Source organism: Mus musculus, chromosome 10 (genome assembly GCF_000001635.26).
Source record: "Mus musculus strain C57BL/6J chromosome 10, GRCm38.p6 C57BL/6J".
In the NCBI taxonomy this organism is placed as follows: Eukaryota; Metazoa; Chordata; class Mammalia; order Rodentia; family Muridae; genus Mus; species Mus musculus.
Window position 1 is genome coordinate 127,666,961 of NC_000076.6, and position 9,892 is coordinate 127,676,852.

Sequence of the window (9,892 nt, forward strand, 5' to 3'; positions counted from 1 at the left end):
CTTGCCGCCCACGCCGGATGCACAGCCGGCCCTCTCTGCGCCCACGTACCCACGTGAGCGCCCCGCCGGCTACATTCCTACTCCCTGCACCACTCCTACTCCTGTGAGCCGAGAGCGCAGTTTCACAACCACGCACAAGTATACAAAGACACGCGCACGTACGTGCACACGCGTCCAAACAACGACGCGGACGCCCGTTGGCCGCACTCTGGCCGCGCCGAGCCGTTAGTTTGAATGTTAGAAGTGATGGGGGAAAAGTTAGCGAAGGGTCGGGGTGTGCTGTTCCTCCTGCTCGGCTCCCCTAGGATGTATCCTTAGGGTAAACCTGTTAGCGCGGGGCTGCGCAGGAATCCCTTCGGTATCTTAACACCGTTCTCTGGCCTAAAGGTTGTAATATGAAGAGGCGGCTCTCAAACCTTGGTCGTAAGTTATACTAGAATCTACTATTTACTTGAGCGTTGGTTAGGCACGTCGGGGTTGCTAGGTAGAGCCCGGATGGGTTTACCATGTTTTCGTGGCACCCTCTTTTCTGATGGCCAGGCCTTACTGCTTGGACGACTAGATAGCAAAGCCAGGAAAAGGCAGGTACCTTCTCTGAGGTCATGAGTTATTGAACCTCTCTGGACAGTGAAGTGGAAGCTGAGCAAAAGGCTAAGAGTAGTCTACGTGACTGTCCACCGTGGAGGACCGCCTTCAAGGAGCCCAACCCCCTCGGTTTCTTCTAGTCCCATCTGGTTCCCATTACACGCCCACGGCTAGGAGGGTTGGGGGGGGGGTATTGGGCACGCGGGGGTTGTGTAGGCCTTTGGGGAAAGGGAGGGTGGGGGTGGAAAGCGTGGCCGACTGGCCAGAGGAAACGTCCCTCTAGTTTGAAACCTCGGCTCCGCCCCTCTGCTCAGCACTTGTGAGTGGCTTGCCCCAGCAGGGCGTGGGTGGTGTGGGTCGGGGCGGGTTCTACATTCCAGATTCATTCCAGACTGACGAGGAGGGGGATCTCTTGGTTTCCCGAAGAGGGATGGGTACTTTAGGAGGAACGATTTCAATAGCTCAGGTTTTTGTCTTCCAAACATACTAGGGATTGTAGGAAGGTGCAGGGTCCTTCTCCCGACCCTTTGCTACTAAGGAGGGCGCGACTAGACGGCCTTTCCTTCAATGTGTGCGGCGCCCCTCCCCCACTCCCCCGTCCGGTTATTTTGGAGTCTGGGCTGCCAGCCGCTGGCCCCGGGTTTCCTCGTGCCCCCGCCCTCCCCCCTGCCCACGCTCCCCGTGACGCACATCCTTCGCCCACACTGCCTTTGCTCCGGGCGCCCCCCTCCCTCCCACAGGTCCCTTTAGGGTGGCGCTAAGTCCTGGGGTCTGGAGAGAGGGAGGGCAGCTAGTGCCGCGGTAGGGGGTGGGGAAGCTTGGGGCGTGAAGCCGGGGAGCCGGAACTTACTGTGTGCCTGGTCCTGGTCCAGGAAAGAAGACGATGGAGAGACGCCGAATCTGAGGCCTTGGCTCCCGTGTTTGGGACCAGGAGGGAAGGAGAGAAGATAGATTTCGCTGAGACACTTGCCCGGGTCCCTTTGTGGGTCAGAATGGGTCCCGATGAGAACCTGAGTGTGAGAGTGAAACTACGGAGTATCATTTGTAGCTTTGTTCCTCAAGACTTGCCATGAGATTTAAGTAGAGCGCCTGTGTGGAAATTGTTAATTGTAGCTAGTCAGATCGAAGACTATTGACAGCATTTTGAGTTTATGTGTTTGTTTCTTTATATCTACTGTGTATCTGTGTCTGTGGATTGTATCCGAGTCCTTGTGTGTGTATTTTAAAATACATACATTAGGGGAAAAAAAATACAAAAAAGCAGCATTGACTTGTCAGGCCCCAGCAGAGGCCCAGAGCGCCCCCGCAGCCCGCAGCCAGAGCAGCTGAGAAGTCTGTTCTTCGCTTTCCTCCCACGGCTACCACCCCCACACACCCGCCTACTCTCTTCCGTTGAGAACAAGGAATTTCCAGCCTTTGGCAAAGGGTGTGTGTGTGTGTGTGTGTGTGTGTGTGTGTGTGTGTGTGTGTGTGTTTTCGCACAGACAGGTGTGTGTTGGGGGTTGACAAAAGGGGAGTGGGAACATTTTTTTTTTAATTTCATTTTCTGTCAGGCTCCATTTTTCCCAGTGCCCGAATTTACCTTCCTCTCCTGCTCTCCCCCTTGCGCCCCCCCCTAACCTCAAAGGTAGAACACAGCCAAGTGATGTCATTTAACCAAAGTTTAAGATTCCCTTTATTGTCCACGTCTGTTCTAGGAAGGGAAACGGTATCTCCAGTTGTAGTTAAGGAAAAGGGTGGCGGAGACTGAAGAGAGGGGAGAAAGTGGGTGGGCGAGGAGCGAGCATACTGCCTGCCAGGACTGTCTTCCCAGGCACGTGGAGAATTTCATCTAGCAGATTGCTCTGCTCACTCCCCACCCCCCACGCTGTCAAAAAGAGACTCACTCAGCAAGGCTTGGCTGGACCTCACCTTTCTCAGACTGTGTTCCCTTCTGGACCCCCACCCCCACCTCCCTGTCAGAATTAATTCCTCCTACTCTTTATGGGTGATGCTGTTTTCTATGTCTTTTAAATAACACTTTTTAATGTATATGTGTTCTTGGGTGTGTGTGCAGGACTGCGGGTGCCCACGAACCTGTGCATGGGTGCTAGGAACTAAACCTAGGTCCTCTGCAGGAGCGATGGGTGCTCTTAACCTCTGGGCCATCTCTTCAGCCTACCCCACCGCTTAAAAATAACTTTTATGTGTGACTGTGTGTGTGTGTGTGTGCTCACTGAGGTCAGAAAAGGTGTTGGGTCGTCTGGAACTAGAGTTGCAGATTATTGTGAGCTGCTGTGTGTGCGCTGGAAACTGAATTCAGACCTCTGCAAAAAAAGCAGCTTCTCCTTTAGCTGCTGACCCACCATCGCTTCAGGCCCCACGCCCCCAGCTTGCTTTTGAGGCAGGGTCTCTCTCTGCAGTTCTGGCTCTTCTGGATCTCACTATGTAGCCCTGGCTGGCCTGGAAATACTTAACATCTCAAAAATAAACTACATCTATAAGGAACTCACTGATTGGTAGAAGAAGCAACCGTATAAACAACACACGGTGAATAATAGGAAACATATAAAAGGTGATAAGTATAGTCTTTTGTGGGAATTCTGACCAGCAATGACACCCCCCACTCCCAGTCTGCCTGTTTAAAGAACTGGGATAGACAGAGCATCTGGTATGGGCAAGGAAGCATGGGGCTTGATGTATGAATAGAAGTTTTCTAGGAAGACAGGAAGTATAAAGAGAGATAAAATTTGCTTGCGTGAAGGTATGAAACAGCCAAATGTTTCAGAAGCTAGAGGTTCATGTTCACTGTGGGTGGGGCTATGAGAAATGATGGCGTGTAAGTCCAATACACTAAGTTTGCACAGATGTCTGGGCCACCTGTGTACAATGCCCAAAGAAGCCAGAAGAGGGTGTTCTGGTATTGAAGTTAACAGTTGTGAGCCCTTTGGCCTCTGGGAAACAGCTCAAGTCTTCTGGAAGAAGTGGTGTTCTTAACTGCAGAGTCATCTCTTCAGTCCCTACTTTAACTTACCTTTTTTTTTACCTGGCCTCCTGCTGTCTCTGTTCCCAGCACTGAGGTCATAGACCTGTGTCACTCTGCCTGACTGTCTGCTATTTTTATAAAATACATTTGAAGGTGCACCCCCAAAAACAAATCATATCCAGTGAATGTAAAGCTTCTTTGTCAAGTGGGGCACAGTGGTGGCACGGTGGTGACATGGTGGTGGTGCGCACCTTCAATCCCAGCGCCCAGGATGCAGACGCAGGCAGATCTCTGTGAGTTTGAAGCCTGCAAGATGTAGAGTGATGCTAGGCCAGCCAGGACTGTTAAAGAGAAACCCTGTCTTCTCCAGGTGGGGGAGCAAAGCTTCTTCGTCAAATTGCTATGAATCTTCTTGAATGAGGCTGGAGAGGTGGCCCAGCAGCTAAGAATTCAGTTCCCAGCACTGACATCAGACACATGTAACTCCAGCTCCTGTCCCGAGGAGCTGATACCTTCTGGCTCCCATGAGCACCTGCACTCACATTCCATCCCCCGCCCCCCACACACACTCCTCATATGTATGTATTAGAAAAATAAAAATTCTCCTTCTACTTAGCAAGGCATGGTGGTCTATGCCTTTAACCCCAGAATTTGAGAGGCAGAGATGGATGGAGTTTTATGAGTCTGAGGCAACCCAGGCCTACATAGGGAGTTACAGTCCAGCCAGGGCTGCATAGTGAGACTCTATGGAAAAAACAAACAACAACAAAATGTTTCTAAATATACTTCATTTCTGAAATTTTTTCTACTTGACGAATGTCAGCTATCAAGCAGCATCAAACTTTGAATGGCATTATAGTTATTTTTTTACAAAATAATTTATGTGTATGGCTGTTTTGCTTTCTGTGGACTACATGCCTGCAGTGCCTGTAGAGGCCAGAAGAGGGCGATGGATCCCCCTGGGACTGGAATCACCACAATTGTGAGCTGCTGTGTGAGTGCTGGGACTCTGATCTTGGTCCTTTGGAAGATCAGCCAGTGCTCTTAACTGATCAGCCATCTCTCCAGCTATAGGTTTTTGTTTTTGATTTTGTTTTTGTTTTTTTAAAGATTTTTATTTAATGAGTGCTCTATCTGCATGTACAACTGCATGCCAGAAGAGGGCATCAGATCTCATTATAGATGGCTGTGAGCCACCACGTGGTTGCTGGGAATTGAACTCAGGCTTTCTGGAAGAGTAGCCAGGACTCTTAACTGCTGCGCCGTCTCTCTATCCCCTTTAGTTGTTTCTTCATAGCTGTTTGGAGATATGGTAGGACCATAAAGACTCAAACACAGAGTAGAAGGAACAGACCTGCATTTAGGAGAGAGGAGGGCTGTTTTCCAGAGGGCACCAGGACAGTGACTAGATGGCTCCCAAGAACCTCCAGGACATGTGTAAAGGTGGAAGGAGAGAATGGAGTCCATGAAGTTGTTCTGACCACCTGCCCAAATCATTCATGCCACACAATAGAGGGCTTGTTGTTGTTTTTGGTGGTGGTGGTGGTGGTGGTGGTGGTGTTTTTTTTACAAAGAGGGTGAGGAAGAGATGGGGTCAGTGAGAAGAATCACCATTTCCAAGTCTGAAGGTGTGAGGTTCAGCCTGGTGACTCACGAGGTCTGTATGTATCTCCAACCCTAAATACATTTAAAGAAGTAACAAAAAATTAAAAAAAACTAGCCGGAGCCGGGTGGTGGTGGCACACGCCTTTAATCCCAGCATTTAGGAGGCAGAGGCAGGTGGATTTCTGAGTTCTGGGCCAGCCTGGTCTACAAAAGTGAGTTCCAGGACAGCCAGGGCTATACAGAGAAACCCTGTCTGGAAAACAAAACAAAACAACAACAACAACAAAAACCTAGGGGGGGTAGCTTCAAAGAAAGTAAAAGCCATTCCTTCCCACAGGGAAATGCCAGCGAGGATGGCAAGGGCTGGGTGGGTCAGTGGCAAGGGGAGACCAGGACAGACGCAGGAGGATTTGGTCATTGATTGGTTCTGTTACCTTCATCAAACAGTTGACAGCTTCCATCCTTTTTCAGTTAACTTCATCAAACAGTTAGTGGCTTCAAACCTTCAGAATTCCTACATCCAAAAAGTTACAGACATGATTCTTTTAGTTCTGGGGACTGGGGATACAGTGTCATGGTAGAGCACTGGCCTAGCTTGTAGGAGGCTGGTTTTTGTATGTTTGTTTGTTTTTGTTTTTGGTCCCAAAACACAAAAGAAACAAACAAAAAGCCCCAAACCAAGCCCCTCTAATCTGACTAGAGTCATCTTATGACAGAAAACAAGAGCAGCTTGCAAGGGGTTGGGTTGCGTCCCTCCTCAGGCTTGCTGACACCATTCTTCCTACATCTTACTACTCAAACACTTCTTTCGTAATTCTATGCTGCCTTAGATGGCCGTGCGGTTGCTCTCCTCTCTCTGTCTCTGTCTCTCTGTCTCTCTGTCTCTCTCCCTCTCTGTCTCTCTCTGTCTCTTCCTTTGGATATTTTCAAGACAGGGTTTTTCTGTGTAGCCCTGGCTGTCTGGAACTCCCTCTGTAGACCAGGCTGGCCCTGCCTGGTCCTCTGCCTCCCAAGCCCTGGGACTAGAGGCATGTGTCATTATCTCCTTTTTGGTTGCTCTTTTATATAGTGAATGTGCGCCAGGTTATCCTTCTAAATTAAAAACAAACAAAAAAACATCAAAAACTCCAAACCTGAAACATATTTACCAACATAGTATTTACACTATTCACTCAGCAGCCTGGGCCTGAGTATTTTGGCTATTTGCATAAATCAGATCCACCTGCAGATAATGAATGTGCATTATAGCCACCAAAGGTGACTCTTGAAATGCTTTGAAGAGTCTCCTCAGTGCTAAAAGACATGGACTGCTTCACTCGCTCTCTTTGAATGACAGCACTCATTTGGGTGATGAAAGTGTAACATGTTTAGAGATAACCTAGTCTCATCATAGCAGTGGTGAGTGGTCAGTGATCTGATGGAGTTAGTTCCCAAACCTGAAAATAGTTCACCTGTTTTTGACTTTAGTGAGAACAAAAGAGAAAGCCCAGCCAGCAGTGAGAATGGGAAGGCCTGGCCTGGCCTGGTATGGAGGCCGGTGCCTGCGATTCCAGCACATGGGAGTTAGGGGTAGGAGTTGACAGTTGTCCTTAGTTATATAGGAAATTTGAGATGGCCTGGGGCACATGAAACCATATCTATACAATGTATATGTATATATAATATTTATATAATACACAAACACACACAGCCCAAGACCAGGCTGAAGCGATGGCTCGGTGGTTAGGCGGACTTGTTGCAAAGGGTCTAGGTTTGGTTCTATACAGCATCTGGCAGTTAACTGTCAGTTCAGTTCCAGTGCATCCACAGACCTTTTCTAACCAGCACATGCATCACACCCATTGGTGCACAAACATACATGCAGGCAGAACACCCATACACATGAAATAAAAATAAATCTGAAGACAAACAAACAAAAAAACACAGCAAAACCAGAAAAAGGGAAACGAAGGAAGAATGGGAGGGAGGGACAGAGGGAGGGAAGGCCTGGAAGACAAGCGAGGCGTGCCAGCATGGCAACACATATCTGTAATCCCAGCATTTGTCAGGCAGAGTCAGAAGGATCACTCAGACTTTGATGCCAGCCACATCTCTACAAGCTCCAGGACAGCCAGGGTCATATAGCCAAGACTCTGTCTAAAAACTGCACATCTATGGGCTGGCGAGATGGCTCAGTGAGTAAGAGTAAGTGGGTAAGTGGGTAAGCAGTCAGTGGACTGCTCTTCTAAAGGTCCTGAGTTCAATTCCCAGCAACCACATGGTGGCTCACAACCTGCTGTAATGGGACCTGATGCCCTCTTCTGGTGTGTCTGAGGACAGCTATAGTGTACTTATGTATAATAATAAATAAATCTTTGAGCCTGAGTGAGCGGAGCAGAGGTCCTAAAAATTCAATTCCCAACAACCACATGAAGGCTCACGACCATCTATACAGCTACAGTGTACTCATATACATGAAATAAATAAATCTTAAAAAAAAAACCACAAAAAGAAAAACCCATCTTTGACTTCCTTGAGCACTGAAAAGGTAGCAGAGACTTTCCATATATCTGCATCATCTCTTCTGCTACCTTCCACTGATACATAGGACTCACTGACTCATACATTAAGAAAAAACACGCTTAAGGTTTCATTCTGTTCTAATTTTCAGTTATGTCCTGTCATGAGTGCCTATGTAGTACCCTTGGAGACCAGAAGAGGGTGACAGGATCCCTGGAGTTACAGCAGGCAGAATGTAGTACCCTGTGGAGACCAGAAGAGGGTGACAGGATCCCTGGAGTTACAGCAGGCAGAATGTAGTACCCTTGGAGACCAGAAGAGGGTGACAGGATCCCTGGAGTTACAGCAGGCAGTGAGAATGTAGTACCCTGTGGATGCCAGAAGAGGGTGTTAGAATCTCTGCAGTTACAGCAGGCAGTGAGCCACCAGAAGTGGGTGCTGGGAAGAAACTCCGTCCTGTGCTAGATGGAGCAGTGCCACACTGTTCACTGTGGGGTCAGCTCTGCAGCTTCTATTACAGTTTTTGTCTATATTTACTGAGCTCAAACCCAAGTTTTCTGGTGCACAAGGCTCCTTCCCACTACATGGCTTGACATTTGCAGGTCAGGCAGAGAATATGTACAGTACTCACAGAAACCGAAGCAGGACCGAAAGATGGGCAGGGCGGACTGGCAGGGAAGAGGTGACTCACGCTTGCAATCTCAGTTTTGTTTTTCGGGCTTTTTTTTTTCTTCCTGTTCCAAGATCCATATTATATGACATGTGGTTCATCGTGTTTACGTATGCTCCCTTGTCTGGGATAGTTTGTTAGTCTTCCCTTGTTTCACATTAATGTAAGTTTTTGTTTTGAGGTTGGTTTTAGATGTGTAGTGCAAGCTAATCTTATTTGTGATCCTCTGACCTGAGTGTTTTGAATGCTGGAGTTAACAGATATGGACCAACACGCCTCCTGTTAACCTTGACATTAAAAGTTTTTTTTTTTTTTTTTTTTTTTTTTTATCAATCGATCCATTAATTGTGTGGGGGGTATTGTGTGCCACAGAGTCAGTATGGAGGTCCTGTGGGAGCAGAAGTTGGTTTTCTCCTGTCATATGAGTTCTAGGTTTACACAACCGAGCCATCGCAATAAGCCATCTATATGTGTGTATAAATGTGCATATACATGTATACATGTGTCTACACACAAGTGTGTGTATATATATGTGTGTGTGTATGTATGTGTATATATATATGTATATGTATATATATGTGTGTGTGTGTGTGTATATATATGTATGTATATACACACACATACAGGTTCTCACGGTTCAAACTCTATAATCCTGGCTACTCTTCAATTCTCAGCAAGCCTTCATTCTCAACTTCCCAAGTGATGGGATTACAAGCACGCCTTTAATCCCAGCACTTGGGAGGCAGAGGCAGGCAGATTTATGGGTTCAAGGCCATGGTCTACAGAGTGAGTTCCAGGACAGTCAGGGATACACAGAGAAACCCTGTCTCAAAAAACCAAAAAAAAAAAAAAAAAAAAAAAAAAAAGGTGCTTCAATTTTCAATTTCTGTAAGTGCTACACACACAGTGCCTGGACTGCAAGTACTGGGAGGCACCTAAGCCACAGAAAGAACTTAGATTTGAGCTCAGAACCTACTTTGTGTTTTTTCTCTCTCTCTTAGCCTTGGCTTTTTTTTTTTTTTTTCCCAAATGGAGAGGATAAGCTGTCTTAATTATCACTTGTTTCGTTTCAAAACCAGAAATGCTCGGGACTTGTAGTTTATTCCTGTGGCGTTGGTGATTGAAACGAGGGCCTTGTGCACAGTTTAGCTACATCTTCAGTCAAAAAAGGAAACCGAAGCCAAATTAATACTTTTTTTTGGTGTTTTGTTTTCTGTTTGTTTTTTTCTTGCAGTGCTGGGGATCGAAGTCAGAGTTTCTATCTCAGCTCTATCTCTACATTTTCAAACGTTGTTTATGCCTGCAAAACCTTGACAACGCACAATAATCCTGTACTTATTGCTGAAATATTTCAGAACTTTGGAGACAGGCTGGCAATCATTTTACCTTAAAAAACGGTCACGGGAGAACCTTACTCGTGAAGAGTTGCCACTGGCTAGCATGTCATAAAAGGGCCGAGGAAGAAAGGAAAGAAAAACTAGAAGAGACGTTTCGATGGAAACACGCAGTCCAGGAGGCCTCCTCTCATTCTGATTTCCTATTGGGTAAGCTTTCCATCAATCTCATTT

General features: G+C 47.1%; 2 long non-coding RNA genes across 2 annotated transcripts; one reads left to right on the forward strand and one right to left on the reverse strand.

Annotated features, from left to right (window-relative positions):
* Positions 1–162: 162 nt before the first annotated feature.
* On the forward strand, positions 163–1,891 carry 1700012D01Rik (RIKEN cDNA 1700012D01 gene). The gene is made up of 2 exons (NR_045171.1): positions 163–423; positions 1,458–1,891. It is a non-coding gene; the product is annotated as an RIKEN cDNA 1700012D01 gene (long non-coding RNA).
* Positions 1,892–5,374: 3,483 nt separating this feature from the next.
* On the reverse strand, positions 5,375–9,799 carry Gm16230. The gene is made up of 4 exons (XR_872178.1): positions 9,711–9,799; positions 7,837–8,022; positions 5,590–5,669; positions 5,375–5,408 (listed from the first exon to the last, which is right to left on the reverse strand). It is a non-coding gene; the product is annotated as a predicted gene 16230 (long non-coding RNA).
* Between the last annotated feature and the right edge of the window lie 93 nt (positions 9,800–9,892).